The 14856-nt window shown below is 40.5% G+C and overlaps 1 protein-coding gene and 1 long non-coding RNA gene across 2 annotated transcripts in view; both read left to right on the forward strand.

Moving 5' to 3' along the window:
- Positions 1 to 14856, forward strand: part of GRID2 (glutamate ionotropic receptor delta type subunit 2) — a 695511-nt gene that overhangs the window by 657059 nt on the left and 23596 nt on the right. The gene's annotated exons all lie outside the window — the stretch shown is intronic.
- Positions 716 to 2616, forward strand: LOC110398520. The gene is made up of 3 exons (XR_002438432.1): positions 716 to 766; positions 929 to 1048; positions 1132 to 2616. It is a non-coding gene; the product is annotated as an uncharacterized LOC110398520 (long non-coding RNA).

Consider the following 14856-nt stretch of genomic DNA (forward strand, 5'->3'; position numbering starts at 1 on the left):
ATTGTTAAATCTTTTCTGAAGCCACCAGGCAAACATATATTTAATGTAATACAGGATTCTGATTCTTAACATAATTTTATTGTTTCATTAATTTTCCCTTTCATTTTGAAGGCTTGCTGCCTTTCTGCTTACGTAATGCTTGAAATTTTGACAAGTCCTTGTGCATTTGCTCCATGAAGACACATTCTCCTCTCCATCAGCAAACACAGCTGTTGGCTGCAACCTAGGAAAGCTCCACCATAGATAAACCTGCAAATTTCCCCCCGTTGACTCATGAAAGATTCCACGGAGAGACGTCATCCATAATAACCAGGGATGGAGCCTACTTCAGCTTTGCATCTTCGTAGTCTGCAGAGGTTTGCCGACCCCTCCATGTGCCTCTGTGCCTGGATGCGCATGCAGCATCTGCACTGCAGTCCCATTATCCTGGGGACCGTGGGATACCGTGGGCTCAGCCCACCAGCCCCAGCACTGGATTTTCATGACAGGTCCCTTGCACACTTACAAGTTCCCAGGCAGGAGCTCACCACACACTGCCTCCTGCTTCTCTGCTGTAGCAGAAATGCTAAGTCACAGCCTGAAACAGTGACTGTGCAGCTGGTGGGAAGGCAGGACCAACCCAGGGGAGCTCAGGTGCATGCAATGAACCTGAGTGACCAGAAGGGGTGGAGCCAGGACCTACCCCTTCCCAGACCTCATTTAAGAGTTGGCAGTGGAGGTGAGGTTTTCCTCCTGGAGATTCCTTTCTACCAGGGGCCTTCCAAAGGTAAGCATGTTTTCTTGGTTTCTGTATCCATGGCTGCTACGTTTGGGCTTGTCCTTGTTTGTTGCAGTCAGAGACTTTGCTACCCTGCTGTTATTACTATACTTTCTATTGTATTTTTGTATTATGCCTGTTATTTAGCTGCTCTTTTTCCATTTTCTACAGCTGGTAGGTAGATCCTTGAGATGCTCTTGTAATTTCAGAGAGGTGCCCAAGGGAGAAGGAAGCAGGAACTGAACCACAAGCAGCTCTCACAGGGCATTGTTTCCTCCTGATTTCGTTACCGTGAGTCTCTACCCCACCACCTCCCTGCTCATAGTGGTTTGGTATTTCCTTCTTGGCCCAAGGGCTCTTTTTTTTTTTTGTAGGTCTTATTTAACTTCTTGCTTGAGCAAGGAGACATAGCAAATTCCAGGCTGTGGTTGAGGAGTGTGCCGGGCTTCCAGCTGTAACAGGCAGCTGGCTGTGGCTCTGAATGTGGGTTAAGGGAGAGAAGCAAGCCCAATGAAGTCCTGCCACATTCATGTGAAGCAGGAGAGATTTGTTTGTACATGCTTTTGCTGAAAGACTGTATTATGCGGAACACACAAAGTAACAACTCCTATCCATTTTTAGAGCTATTGTTAAATAGAGAATTAGCATTGAGGAGAAGACAGTGGGGGACTCTTCCTTCTTCCCTCTTCTCCCTCCCATAGTACGGTGTCTTTATTTTCTTTTCATTATTTCTCTTTGTCTTACTGGCATACTGCTTTCATTTATATTGAAATCAGCTGGCAGAAGACAAAGTTCACAGCATATATTTAGAGCCTGTGTTTTTGAGACCAGTAATTATTATTTTCCTCCATCTTTCCTGGGAAGCTACTGGTGATTTGTTTCCAGGTTCATTTCATGAGTGTTTACTGTCATTTACTATGAACTCTGGTCTTTTCCTTTCTCTGCCTGTCCCTCAAAATGCTGACCACATGCTGGCTCTGCTTTGCATTTCTGAATCTGAGTTTGTATTTTAATATTCATTAGGTATTTGTACTGACAGCCCATCAATACATTAAATTAGTATATACGCAGCTAACAAGTATGGTACATGCCTAACTGACTTATAACAACATTAAAGCAGACAGAACAGATTGTCTCAGCAGGGTTTAATAAACTGTACTTATCCACAGTCCCTGTGAAAAACAGGCATGCAACTCCAACGTACAGTGCTCCCTTGGAATCAGAAGATCAACATTAAATGTGCTAAAGTGAACGTGATTTGTTTTCTGATCAGAAAACTGAACTTTCTTCCATCTTTGAAGAAGTGCTTAGTCGTCTTCTTTTGGGAAACTAGACATTCATTATAAAGAATCAGGCATTCTAGTTCAAAACTATTTAATGAATATGAAGTAGCATTGGAGCTGATAAAATGCATGCATGGTTATGCATTACTTGTTCTCATGAAATGCTTTGAAGGTATTGAGATCTTTGCAAGTAATTAGTATCATAATTAGAATATCATTTTTTTTCTGCAAGTAAGACTAATGTGACTAAAAGGAGAGCTTTTTTTGGATAAGAGGTATTATTTCTTCTCCATATGACTGAGAAAGTAGTTTTCTCTAAAGCAGGAAGAAAACTGATGTCAGATGAAAGGAGAGCTTCTCTGTTTAGTCTTTTTGGATATGGCTGACTCCAAGCCAGAAATTTCCTGGAGAGATCTCCTGTCTGGCATCTTGGAGAGAGTACATACCACCTCTTGCATTACAAGCATTAGGTAGGATAGAATCTGTCAATTTTATATCCTGTTTCCATTTCTCTGCAGTCAAAAATTGGGTGATTAAAAACTGCATAAAAATTTTAAAATAGACATCAGACACTTAAAAACCACGAGTGAAAAGAGTTTTGAAATAAAGTATTTATCTAGTCTTTTTTATCTGTGTCCTGAATCAGGTTCCCATGTAATTAACTTTGCAGATGAGGGTTAACTTTCAACTTCAGTGGAGTTACTACAGAAGCTCCTTATCCTGCATTAGAGCATTGGAAGTGCTCAGTTTAAACCACAGTGGCCCCTCTCTGAACAGTTCTGTGCATGGGGCCTGTGCATGGGTGCTGTCACTGCTCTGCCAGAGTGTGCTTGAGGAGAGTTCTGCAAAAACTGTAGGGCTTCAGACAGTCTCCTAATCAGTATTTGCTGTTCACATGGCCTTTGATTTCCCATCAGTTAGCTTGAAAGCACCAAAGAACACAGAACAAACCAGCAAGGAGGTCAGAAGGAAAGCCAGGGTTAATGTGCTTACCCAAACAAGAACAAACATGTGGAGTATCTGAACATGGTCCATGTAGCAACAGTTTCTAGGCACCAAGGTCCTTGTGCAGTAATGCTGCCAGCATTCTCCACAAGAGCACACATAATCGCTGTGGCAATCAGGAGATTCCTTAGCAAAGGATTTAAACATCCTTCTGAAAAATAATGATTATTAATTTCTTGTTCCCTTTTTTCCACTTGATCTGTTTGCAGTGGTGAGATGTTGACTTACCCATATTTAAAATGTTCAAACTTGTTTAACTTATTCCTTCTGTTAATGAGCAGTGTAAAAGATCTGAGAAGTTCCCATAGGGTACAACAGCCTTGTAAATGTCAGAGGCCTATTTAACATCAGATTTTTCTGATTTTTGTAATGAGAGAAACATCAGCAAAAGCACCTGAGCTGCTTTTGACTGGGTAATGCTGCTGTGAACAGTGTGACATCTCTGATAATGGAGTGAAGGGCCACTTAACAGGGACCATGGGTTCTCTGACCTTGGCCAGGCTCTATACTCTAGAAAATCAGGGGCCTTTCATTGCATTTACCTCTGTTTATAGCTCTTGACAGGGAGATGAAAAGAGGTCCTCAGCGGTACCTTGTTCTCCCTGGATTTGTTTCTTTTCCTGGACCATTTATTTTTCCTAGGCTGCATCCAGCCTTGGTGATCATATGGAATAGGAGGCCCCAGAAGGAAATAGTTAGCTCATTAGTGAGAGCTGTGCATTTTCACTTGTAACTTTTACCCTGCCCAAGATGATGAAAGCATCTTGGGTGGTTTACAATGACCATTACCTTCATGCTCCTTTAAGAGCATCCCAGTTTTTTCTCCCTATGCTTTTCCTTATGGACAGCCCACAAATCTGGAGGCAGTCAGCACCTAAAAGGCCGAGCTGAGCACCAGGCAGTAATTTTCTTTCTCATTATCAAGTTCTCACAGACCAACCTCCATAAAAGCTGCACACCTCTGGGAGTGCTGGTGCTTTTAGTTCATTAGAAGCTAGGTTTCATTTCTGATGCACCATAATGCAACCCCAGAAAGTAAAGTGGATGAAGAGAAGGCTATCTCTTTATTTTATTATTTACAGATGCTAGGTTGTAAAGCTTGGTTCTGGAAGAAAAAAACTGGAAGTGAGACATGTAAGTGCAGAAGATATTTGCCACAGAACTGAAGGAGTCGGAGAGCTGAACAAAGTCAAGATACATTGCAAGCACCTCTGGTTTGGTATGCCTCCAGGAGTTTGCACTTCAATGCAAACAAGGTTCACTGAATTTCTGGCACTGGGAGAAGGCAATTTGCTCCTAGAACATGCCTTAATCCATGTATGCAGTACTTAGCTAGTAATTGCCCAGGGAGTGTGGTAACTCTCCCATCTCAACTGTCAGACAGCTATTGTGAGATTGTGTTAATGTACCGGAAGCACACTGAGACTTCTCACACTTTCCCCTTTGTTTTCAGCATTTCCTTCTACAGCAGCTGGATACAGTGCTTGAGTTGGGCAGTGCTCCCTGGAGCTGCCCTTGACCTCCATTTCAGTTTTTGTGCTTTACAGAGGTCTGAATGCTTTCCTGAAGGTGGAAAGTCTTGATGATGACAGTTACAATGTTCATGCAGTGGGGGAGGCAGAACAGAGACACTTCTCTTTTTGGTGGCGTTGAAGCTGTCCCCACCTCTGTTCTGGTAAAGCTGGTGTATTGCTACAGAGATGGCATTTTCCTGAGGGGAAGTTTTCATTTCCAGTGTTGTTGTTTCTTATCCAGCTTGTACAGAACTGATTTTTTTTTAATTTTCATTGATATGCCCAGACTTCTGTTCTTGCTTTCATTCTCTTAGTCTACAGAATTCAAGCTGTGTTTTGCTGTAGTCTTGCATTGCTCCCAGTATTGCTTTTAAAAACTGATAGTATCAGAGACCTGAGTGTAGTGGTTAATTTGCTTTTTTACTGACAGCCTTGGTGTTAGTCTTTTCTGACATGCACATACTGTGTATTTTCTTCTTATTCGGTTTTTCCATTGAGCTTAAATACATGAGCTGGGAGGAAGAGCTGTATCATGCTATTTAAGCAAACGGGGCTTTAGGACTGCTGTGTTAACTCTGGCAAGCTATAATCACCCTAGCTGTGCCAGAGTCTGTCTGATTGGGACTGGGGGGCTCAGTAATGAATCTTGAATCTGCTTTATCTTTGAATGAGTCCAGATGCTTTGTTAGATACCAGTTCTGTTCTCCCTCCCTTCCCTTTTTATATCTCCTCCTATTTTAATGTCAGAATGAATTGATCCCAGGCTGCTCCTCTGTACTCTGACACTCCTGAATATGGAAGTGTCACTGTAAAATGAACCATAGCAAATTCTTAATAAGCTACCTTCAGAGAGAGTTATAGTTTTTGACATTTAGTTATGGATTTATCCCTTGTGCAGGAAGCCTCATTCATTTCATGCATGCTAACCATAGTGAGAAAAAGTTATTAAGTATTTTTCATACTTTGGTCTATTGAACAGACACATCACATGCACTGCCAGTCTCCAGCAGGCTGCAGGAGGTTAGTGAGAGCAGGAAATGGAAGGAAGGATGGAAGGGATGAAGATGCTTTGTATGAAAGCTACAGTACCACACTCCTTACAAAGGCTAATAGATTTAGGGCTCCTATTCCATCATACTGTGTTGGAATCCCTGTTTCATATTCAGAAAGTCACCTCCAGTTATCCAGGCTTGTTGGGTCACGGCTCTGTGCTGACTCCCGTGAACTCAACCCTAGAGGCAGCTATTTCTGCCAGTAATTAATACTTAAGTAAATTCCAAAAAATATATTTTCTATATTTATATATTTTATATAGCACATGCTATTGTTATCATGATTATAAAAAAGATGGTGACTGCTATGAAATATACCACTTCAAATAGCTGATATTGTTTCATTCTCACAGGAGTATTTAGAATACCAAACTATAAACAAAACTAATTAATTCATCTAATGAATCCCACTTTTAATAGTAACGTCAAGTGCTAAAATTCTGCTTAAGAAATGAGAATACTGTTCTTTTTGTAAGTGTTTATGGGCCTGGCAATAACAACACTCTGTTCACTTGTACTGTTTTTTAAAGTGGTCCTAGGCACAGTAATGTAAGTCAATGCTTCAGATTTGACAGAAATATATAATTTTGTTCCTTTTGTTACATGTAACAGTTGCTATGTCATTGTAAGGGAAACCCATCTTTAGGGGGAAATAGATGCTCCTTGTCCAACAGAAGCAAGCAGGAAAAAGACTGAGTGTTTTCTTCCAGTAGGAAGCTTACAAATGTGTCCAGAAGGCACACTGCCAGCCTGATGTTAACTTCTCACTTTTTGCTACTAGCAGTGAGCAAATCTCACTCCAAAAATTGTGAAATCTTCATTTCAGCTTAACTAGTATGGTTAAAGGAATGGCAGTGACTTCAGGTGGTAATATTTCTTGCCAGATACAGAGGCTTTTTATAGTGTTGTTATCAAGCCCTTCTCTCTTCTCTAAAAAATTATATTTTGATCTGTTTTTTCAGCATCAGGTATAGCAGATTATTTGCAGAAGTGGTGTTGATGGTTATATAAGGGAATGCATGTGTGAGATGAAAGAAAAATCTAAAAAATGATGGAGAGATCCAAAATGCGTCAAAGTCACTTATTCCCTTCCAGGAATTTAGTAGACATTGGTTTAGCTTCCTTCCAAATACCAGCTGGTCTGCTGCGTTTCTTTCCTTTAGGGCAGAAATAGAGATGAATTCCCTGGGTGGTTGGATGTAAGGAATTGTTCCAGAATTTGAGTGTTTAACCATAAAAGTGGAGGTGCTCCTCATCTCTCTAGCTAAAGGCACCATGCTGAAATACAAGGTTGAGTAGAATTTTAAAAATGAAAAAAACCTTCTAATTGCAAAATTAGACCACAGCAGAAGATGAAAAGGCAATGCCATGCAAAGCATGGCTAAGGAAAAAGAAATGATGAAATGCTTATTGATCTGATAAAAGAGACTGAAGGATCTGTAAAGTGTCTCTCTTTGTGCTGCAGGTAAATGTAGGTTTGTTAGTTTTAAAATCTTTTTCAATATTAATGTCACTGGATTAGGAATGAGTATTGTCATCAAAATGAGATCACATCTTCTAATGCTACTTTCTAGAGTGTTTTCAGTGTCCTGCCGTAAATTCCTCATTTGATCCTGGGTGTTATTTTTATACAATCATATGAGACAAATTGGAGTAGTTATAGCAATTTCCAGAGAGATACCAATTTTACTGTTTTCATGGGTAGCTCAATCCAATTCCAACTAAAATGAGTTGCTAGGTATTTATCAGCTTCAGTTGGAGCAGCTTCTTACAAAGTATGATACTGATCTATACTTGTACGTATTGTACCCTAAATTAGGCTGTTAAATGAACAAGATGCACTCAAAATAATGCTTGTGCCATGCCTCACAGGTGTGGAGGTTAGAGCAGAAAGTGGATAAGTGTAAGGGAAACAATTTTGCCAAGCTGTTGATCTGTGCTGCAGACAGACATTGAAGCTGTTTGGAAGTTTGACACAAAAAGAGACATCTCAGCAGAGAGGGTGGGATTCTCTCAAGAGATGAAACAGCCATTAAGAATTCAGTTTATACAAGTCTCTGGATTAATTCTATAGATGTAGGGTTATAATAGGGTTACACTTCACCTGGGGCTGAGTGTCTCCAGTATGCATATGCATTTTGTTCCAATAAAAATATTTGGCCAAAAAAAGTGCTTTTATTCAAGAATTTTAGTTAAGGCTGTTCCTCAGTTGTACTTAGAATTTTAGTAAAGCTGAAGGCATTTTATATGTATTGAGTGCCATTGAGTATCTTTAGATGATAACGAAGTACCCAAGGTATAGAACATCCACTAGGTTCTTCTCAAATGACAAATCATACCTAGGAGACATATTCTACCAAGTCTTTGCATGTGTAGAAAATACATTCTTCATATCCTAGTGGTCAGCAACCCTGCCTGTGGCAGGGGGGTTGGGACTTGATGATATTTGAGGTCTCTTCCAAACCAAGACATTCTGTGATCATGGTTGGTTTTTATTTCAGTTGTTTCTTTTTAATAAGAGCTTTATCAAATGCATCAATTAAAGAAGCTGTACGTTTTCAGCAGTGGAAGCTTGGTGTTGACTGCATTTCTGCGCTATACCAGCTTACATGGACTGATTCTCCCCACTGTTTAAGGTCTAATTATGCCATAGGCAGCTACCTTGTTCTGTTCAGTCTTGTATTCTGCCACATTACCACTGGAAGCAGAAGGAACTAATTAAATAAGCATACTAAGTGAGTATTTCCTCATTCATTTATTCTCTGTCCAACCTCATTGAGTATTCTCTTCTAACCAGAGGATAGATAGAGGAAGATAGACCCTTTTCTTTCACAAGTTCTCAGGGGTTTAGGCTACCATTAGGACTACTACAGTTGTATGTGGGTGGTATTTTTTAATTCCTCCTGCTTTCAAAGATCGAATCCACTCCTTCAGCATATACTCTCCTGTTCTTAAAGACAGTAAAGGAAACCAATGTTTAATCCTGCTTTAGTCCCACTGTGTTTCAGGATATTAACATTTCAGTTTAGTAAAATGCTCAGATTCTTTAAGACATACTGGATCCAACCAAAGGTCATTTTAGCCCAGTACCCCGATTCCAGTCAGCAATTTACTGAGTGCATGAAAATCCAGCCACTAGTGGACAGTTGCATCACTATTTCTACACATGGTGACTGATGCTCCATGGGTTTGCAGTGTATTTCTGTGGGAAGAAAATGAGCTGCAGGCAGCACCAGATGTCCCATTTCTCCATTGCATCCTGTCTCTCGTTAGCCCAGAGAAGGAGAATGCAAAGGCTCCCTGCTCATGGGCATTTCCTTTCTGCCTCACTTCTGAGCAAGGGGCAGCTCCTTCTGTTTTAAGCCTTTTGGGATGTCAGAAGGAGAAAGTAGGTGATAGCTATCAAGACTTCAGGACACAAGGCTCCATGCATTGTGTAAAGTACAGTTCTGAAAACTGTATAATTTATCAGGCAGATGTAATTCCATCAAGGGTTTCTGGAGATGCTGCAAACCACATCATCCAATTATGGCTTGGAAATCCAGTTACTGTGCCTGCAGGAGTAAATACTGCTCTTATATCCTATAGTGTGATTCTGCAAACCTTATTTGGATGGCAGCAGCACTGCCCTCTTCCCCCCCCTCAGCGCAGTTGCAGAGGTGTTAGTGCCATACATTTTGGTGGAGTACAGGGTGTATTAAAAATGTTACCAGAGATGTGGCAAAAGTAGTTGAATCATAGAATTGTAGAATGCCTTAGGTCGGAAGGGACCTTAAAGATCATCTACTTCCAACCTTCCTGCCACGGGCAGGGCTGCCCAGGGCCCCATCCAACCTGGCCCTGAGCCCCTTCAGGGAAGAGGCATCCGTGGCTTCTCTGGGCACCCTGTGCCAGTGCCTCACCACTTTGAGTAAAGAATTTCCTTCTAACTTCTAATCTAAATTTCTTCTCTTAGTTTAAAGCCATTCCCCTTGTCCTATCACTATCAGACCATGTAAAAAGTCAGTTTCCCTCCTGCTTGTAAGCTCCCTTCAAGTACTTAAAGGCTGCTATGAGGTCTCTCAAGTCTTTTCTCCCTGCTAAGCAAGCCCAGCTTTCTCAACCTTTCTGCATAGGACAGGTACTCCAGCCCTCTGATCATCTTTGTGGTCCTCCTCTGGACCCACTCCAACAATTCATCTTTCTTGTACTGGGGGTCCCGGGCCTGGGTGCAGTACTCCAGATGAAGTGTTACAAGGGCAGAGTAGAGCTAGGTGAGTAGCTCCCTCACCCTGCTGGCTACCCCTCTTCTGATGCAACTCAGGATACAGTTAGCTTTCCGGGCTACAAGTGCACGCAATGGAGTGCAATTTTTTCCCTCGTGAGTTTTTTACTTAAATTCCACAAGTTTAGTACACAGCTAGATACAATCCTAGCAACATGGCCAGAGAAGCAGGAGGGTTAATTAGATACAGTATGCTGGCTTTAGTACAGAATGCACAGAGACTGACTAGTTGAAGTAAGCATTTGGGTTTGATTAGGCTGTGCTTATCCTAACAGAGATGGTTGTAATAGAAAAGATGATACAGGTTGATTTTGTGTCAATCTACAGGCTTTTTCTTAATTGAATAACTCAAAATTTTTCATTCCTAAGATTGAACTTCACTATGGGTAACGAAGCATTTGTTTTAGGCACATTTGATAGCGTACTGTGAAGAGTTCAGCTGGATTTGCTGTGAATGTGCTGTTCCTAAAGAAAATATTTTTAATGCTGGTAGGACCAAGCTCTAAACCTCTGAAATGTAAAAACATTTCCCAAAGTACTCACTTGATGTTACATGAGAGCTGTACTTAAACTTGAGTGTATCAGAATTTATTATGATTGCATGTATTGACTAATGGCATTAAACTTGTAAAATATTAGTTTATTTTGTTCCATTTAGATAACTGGCATCTGTCTATCCACCCTGAAACGATGCTGCTTCTGGCTTTCTGCTATTAAAGTTCCCTCAGTGCAGTCCCAATCCTGTCAGTCCTGACACCTGAATTGAAGGATGCTTAATTGGGTTTTGCAGTGTGTTTGGTTTCAGATGAGATGCCTCCACCCTGGCCAGGGTGGTGAAGGTCTTTTAGATATTGCCTTAAGATCTGAATGTAGGTCATGACCAAATTTTTCTCCATTTCTTAGGGCAGTCTCACTTTATAAAACCCCCACCGTTCTGGGTACTATGGATAATCCAGAGTATTTTTAGGCGTGCAGGGATGCAGGGAAAGAAAAGCAAAATGCACTAGGCTATCGACTGGCAGTAAGTTGCAGGGCAGCAGTTGGCCCTCCAGGTCACCTATGGCTTTCTTACACTGTCTTTTGCTACGTAAGTAACATGGGGGAGTTGTTTGTTCTAACTGGCTTTTGTGTAGCTTTTCATTATGTATTGAGATGTTAGAAGACAATGTTATTTTTTTCTGAGGGTCTTCATATTTATACTGAAAACATCTGAGGGAGGTGACAGGAGTTTAGTCTCTGCTGAGAACATATGTAACTACAGGCAGATTTAACAATGAAATTAAACAATGGGTATTTGGCACACTAACCATGGGTAGATTGTTACCAGTGGGCAGGTGTGGCCTGTTGCCCTTCAGAGCCATCCAGAGACCCTCATATGTCAAGTGTGTCCCGCGAACAAGCAGCACCTCCAACAATAGGTCCCTCATGAGCAGTTCTATTCCTTTATATTGTGTACCACAGCAAGGGGCCAGCTCCTACCCGCACGCCTGCAGTGAATCTTTGCACTGCCTCTGGGCATCATCTGGGTAGAAGATGAGATGGCCAAATGGGGGAAAGTTTGCTGGAAGCGGAGTTATAACAGAAAAGGTTGGGCTCTTGCTGCATTTCACCTTCTCCCTTGCATCAAATGCATTAAAAGACATTTTAGGACTTCATGGAGCTCCACATCAGATCTGCTGACACAGACTGCTGCTTTTGAAAAGCTGTCCTGATCGCTAAATACCCCGTTAAAATGCAAAACTCCTCCCAAACAAAAGATTTAATAAAATATCACTTTTCTTTTACTGCATTTTTACAACCACTGCAGTGCGTGGTATTCTCAATGGTTTTACAGCCCCCTCGCTATTGCCTTGAGTTTACTGGATGTAGTAATATTTATAGAAAGTGCAGACATCGTGCTCTGAACACAGTCTTCCAGCCAGCACCAAGGATGATTCACAGGATGGATTTTTTTATATCATGAAATTTGCAAGTAAAACAGAACTTGTATTGTTTATTATTCACAACTTCTCATGCTCTGAAACATTCTGGTCAGCCTTCTTTGTTTCACTAAAAGTTCTGTGGAAAGGATTTTTTGCTTGTCATTGTTAGAGCTCTCCTGGCATTGTGAAATAAAATTTCTGTTTATTTTTCCTATTTCTAAGAGTGGAGTCTCTTATAGCAGGTGTAGCTCACCCACCCCATCCTCCTGTGGAAAAAGCTGCTGCTATGACCCAGCAGTGGCGCATCGGTGTCCTCACTCATCTTGTTGCCCTTTGTGAAACGTATAGTCTGTTGCTCTGCAGGAAAACCCACTGATTGGAGCCATCTTCACTTCTGCATGGTTTAGTTCTTTGTATGATCATCACTCTGGGCCTGTAGGGAAATGGGAAATGTTTGTTCTGATGCACTGCTCCTGGAGAAAGAGGCTTCCTCCAAAACACTTCAGATGCTTTCATGTGGATAAAATGGCTGAAGCTCTTATCATCCTTCCAATATCAAGCATCCCTCTAGCCCTGTCAAAGCCTCATTACAAATGAAGCTCTCTCCCACAGAGGATGTTTTTATAACCACAGGAGCTCATGGTCATATTGCAGACCTGCTTGCTGGGAAGGACAGCGTTTCTTGCACAGAACTGAATTTTCCTTTTCTGTAATGAAAGCAGGAGGAAAGCACTTTCAAGGCTCAGATTTACTTTTTCTTGGATACATGGCAACTCTTTAAAATGCAGGCAGAAAGGCTAAATTATATGAATGAGATGGGAAATGGAATTTCCAAACACAGCAGCTACATTGCAAACAAAGTTGATGATTCATGAGTATTAGCAAAGTGCTTTGACCATCTTTTCAAAATGATATTAATATTGTTGCTGCTGTTGCAGTGGCTGAGAACCTTTTATTGCATTCATTTCCCTTTGTAGCAATAGTACCAAGGCTATTTTCCAGAGTAGTTGCAGTCTGTATCATAGCTTATTGTTCTGACAATAAATAGTTTAGTGAGGTGTGGTGGTTTATTCCAGCACTGACTGCTCTTCTATTAGATCTCTGAAAATTGACTTTAAATTGACATTGCTGCGTCCAGTGTTTATAGTTTCAGAAATCTTCAGATCAGTGGTATTCACATTTCAAATAGGAATATTTTCTTGCTTCTGTAGTTGCCAGCTGTGCCAGTTCAGAGCTACCTTAGCATTGCAGTTCATCACATTTCGCCAAGCTACATGTTTGCCTTGAGTGGCTCGGTGCACTCTCCTTGCTTTTGGGTGCATACTGGGGGGCCCTTCATTCAGGTTGTTACAATCCACCTTTGGCTAATTAATGTTGTGTGTGAATTCTGTTTCTCAGAAGTATGAGTATTGTGTTCTTACTTCACTTGGTCCTCTATGAAGTGGAATAAACTGCAAGGAAATAAGACCTTCATCGTTTCTGTGGCTTGGTTTTGCAGTTTGCCTTAACCCAAATTAACCCTCAAGTACAGAAATTGTGAAATTGTTCAGATGGTTTCAGGAGAGAAGAGAAGGCAAGAGGAGGAGATGAAATATGCTGAGAATAGATGATTTTGTTTCTCTTTCAGAGACTGGGGCCCAAAATCAAGACAATATTGTCAAATACCATGTTCAAACAAATTGACTAAAATACTACTAAATTCTGGCATGAAAATGTCATTAACAATTATTTTTGAAAATAAAATTTATATCCTTAAAAAATGAAAATTCTTAAATGCTTAAATCTGAAACAAAGCATTTTACTCTGGGCTAGATGAAATATTTCATTAGAGGTTAAATTACATTTTTCTTTAATTGAAAACAGCGCCTACAATTTATTTGAAGAGTTGTAAGGAGAAATAATGGGAATTGAACATGTAAGTTGGATACTACTGAGCAAACAAAAAGGAGGTGTTACTTCTTCATGCAGCACCAGTGAGGGTTTTCTAATGGTCATTAATGCTAAGTTCCTTTGTGCTACAGATACATCATAAAAATTCAGAGCTGTAAAGGCAGTCTGGGATCAGAGAAACAGGACTTGTGAAAGATGTTAGAAGCTTAAGCTATTCAGCTTATCAAAACATGAGTGAAAAGGTGGTCAGTTGGGATGTGATTTTTAGCTTGATTATGTGGGAAGAAAACTTTGGTAACAGAGTACTCCAGTCTTGACTAGAAAAGCTTAAAAAGGCTAATGGTTGGACACTGAAGCCAAATGAACTCAGTCATGAATTAAAGCTTTTGAGGTGAAATTTTTTTGTGTCGTTTTTCTTTTGAACAAAGGAAATTAAGTTGTGGAATAATTCCACGGGGAAGAGGGGATTTTCTATTAGTTGGAGTTTTTAAATCTTACCTTTCAGAAAGACGTGTAGCTCTAGCACCAGAAGGGGTTTGGGGTAAATTGTTTCTCCCACTCTTTTCTGCAGGAGCCCATGCAGTGGTGATAATCATCTCTAGCTTCACTAGCCCTGAAGTTTGATGGGTATATTACTTTCTACAATCAACATTACTTGTTGTCAAAGCATAGATTCTTTCTTAAAGAATGGCCAGGCTTGATTCATAATTGAAGAGATTGTCTTTTCAATTTTGGAGATACTTGGTTTTTAGTTATTCCAGTTCAGAAAGAAAGAAATTTACGTCAACGTTGGTAGGAAACTAATTTTAATTTCCAAGATTTGAATCTAGATTTTAGAATTTAGTCAACTTCTAGAGTATCCTTTATACAAAGTTCTTTTGCAGAATTACTTTCCATAATGATATTTATGTCTCGAGACAGGAGAGTAGATATAGCCTATTGGTTATTCATTGTATTTGAATGAGGATGCAGAAACTCTGAAAGGAATTACATTTTTGTAGGGGAAATGCATTTTTCCCTGGCAGCTCAGAATTAAAGATCCATTTGTACTTCGCATTATTTTGCCTCCTCTTCAAAGAAGTTGCAAATCAGGCTCTCCTATATGAAAGCGCAGGGTGGCTGTTCCCTGGTAAAAAGCTGAATCTGTGTTGCTCGGCTATTACTTCTGT

Source organism: Numida meleagris, chromosome 4 (genome assembly GCF_002078875.1).
Source record: "Numida meleagris isolate 19003 breed g44 Domestic line chromosome 4, NumMel1.0, whole genome shotgun sequence".
NCBI lineage: Eukaryota > Metazoa > Chordata > Aves > Galliformes > Numididae > Numida > Numida meleagris.